Consider the following 2,539-nt stretch of genomic DNA (forward strand, 5'->3'; position numbering starts at 1 on the left):
TTATAATATATAATTTAATATAATAAAAGGAGTTAAATAAATTATTGTTGATAAAATTGATAAATTCAGTTTTTAAAATTAGTTAGATTAGTAGATTCAACAGCAATAGATATAAGCCTGTAATTTATATCACAAATTTCAAAACATTGACCAAAAAATCTCCGGGTCAATTTATAAATAAGAAAGTTTGATTAAGTCGTCCGTGGATAGAATCTATCTTAATTCCTAAGGATGGGATTGCTCATGAATGAATTACGTCTATTAAGTAAGTATTCGAATAGGATATTTATATGGTAAGACGCAACGATTATCAACATCAAGAATTCGTTTGTTATAAGTTGGTCAGGGGATTATAAAGGAATCAAAGTCAATATTTGAGAAATCCGAATACTCATATCTTCAATATCACTGGTGGCCTAGGGCTTTAACAGTTAGATTTACGTTAAAAATTTCATCAGTGAAGTAAAGAACTTTAATTGAGGAAATGGCTATAGCAATAAGGATGAATGATATGGGAAGGATAGTTCATACGATTTCAATTGATTTTCTAATAAAAATCGATGAATTAATTATTAAATATTAGTCTAAATGTGATAAAATTAAAATTGTAATAAATGTTACAATGATTATAGCAAAATCATGGAAAAAAATCATTAAATCATAAGTAGGGGAGTTAGAGTTTGGAAGTGAAATAGATCATGTATTAATTTTTAATAAAAAATATAAAAAAATCTTTTAATTGAAGCTTAAATTCAATGCACTATTCTATCATATTAAAGTTTAATAAATAAATATTAAGTATAGGCATAGGTAAAGTTAGGTAATTAAAAAGAAATAAATTGAAAAAGATAAATAAGTTAGAGAGGGTGATGTATTGAATTATTTATTTATTATAAAATATTATTAATTTGAATGAGTTTTTATGCTATTGAAGGTATTTCTATAAATCTATGGTTTAGCGGGGGATATCGCCGTTTTCCTATAGATAGCTTTAGGTAAGTGGTGGTCGAAATAAATAGATCATAGACGTCATACAATATACTTGGGCATCTGTCAACATAACCCCATAGAAACATTAGTCGATTTGTGTCTGCATCATAAAGTTATTCTGGATTGAAAATGTCAGTTTACGAGCCAAAATCTCGTCATTTGCTGGAGGTTTTAATTTTTTGCTTCAATATGAAGAAATATGCGGCTGAGGCTCATCGAATGCTCTCAAATACTTATACTATCAAATACTATGGTGAGGCCGCTATTAGTGAAAGAACGTGTCGTAAGTGGTTTCAACGCTTCAAGAACGGTGATTTTGACATCCATGCTCTGTATTTGGTGGGACCAGCTCGGCGTAGTGTATTACGAACTGTTAAAACCGACTGAAACAATCACAAGCGATCGGTATCGAACGCAATTGATACGTTTGAGCCGAGCATTAAAAGACAAACGATCGCAATACAACGAGAGATAAAGTGATTTTGCAGCATGACAATGCTCGACCCCATGTTGCGAAAGTGGTCAAGACATACTTGGAAACGTTGAAATGAGAAGTCCTACCGCATCCGCCGTATTCTTTAGACGTTGCTCCTTCTGACTATCACTTGTTTCGATCAATGGCACACGGCCTGGCTGACAAGCACTTCCAGTCTTATGAAAAAGTAAAAAATTGGATCGATTCGTGGATAGCCTCAAAAGATGAGTTTTTTCGACGCGGGATTCGTACGCTACCCGAAAGATGGGAGAAAGTAGTGGCCAGCGATGGACAATACTTTGATAAATTTATAACCAGTTTTTTACAATAAAGCCTCGAATTTCGGAAAAAAAACGGCGGAAGCAAAGTTGTGCACCTAATATATGTTTATATATTAACACTAATAATATTAAAGAAATCAAATAAACTTGTATGTAAATTATAATATCTAAAAAAATGTTTTATAGTTTAATAATAAAAATATTAATTTTATAAATTAAAGATATATATTCTTATTAAAAAACAAATAATCAGAAAAACATATTCTCATATATACCTTTAATCTCCAAATTTAATATTCTCTCCTAAAACCATTTTTTGTCTTATCTCTTTTTTACCGATTAATCCATACACCCTCTTTATTAATTTATTTAATTATTTTCTATCTATCCCTCTTCTACTTATGACTAAATTTTCTAATAATTTTTTTTTAATTATCTTTTCTCTATCATTACTCATTTCTTTGATTATTATAATTAATTCATTTAATATCAGTTCTATAATTATTAATAATTTACTCATTAATTTTTATTAATCTACCCGTCTGATAAAAAAACTACGTATATTCAATTATCTTATTCTTATCTTAATTAGAGGATGACATGTTACCTTTTTGTATTTTAAAAGATTAATCACTAATATCAAAAATAATATTTCATTAAACCCATACTTATATTAACAGTCTTAATAAACACAATTTTACTTCATTAAATATTACTATTTTTCGGACCTTTTTTACTAATAATAAATATCACTTAATTTTCTTAAATTCTAATATTTCCAATATAAATTTTT

At 28.4% G+C, this 2,539-nt stretch overlaps 1 pseudogene; it reads right to left on the reverse strand.

Annotated features, from left to right (window-relative positions):
• Positions 1 to 166: 166 nt before the first annotated feature.
• On the reverse strand, positions 167 to 732 carry LOC108689277 (annotated as a pseudogene).
• Between the last annotated feature and the right edge of the window lie 1,807 nt (positions 733 to 2,539).

Source organism: Atta colombica, unplaced genomic scaffold (genome assembly GCF_001594045.1).
Source record: "Atta colombica isolate Treedump-2 unplaced genomic scaffold, Acol1.0 scaffold263, whole genome shotgun sequence".
NCBI lineage: Eukaryota > Metazoa > Arthropoda > Insecta > Hymenoptera > Formicidae > Atta > Atta colombica.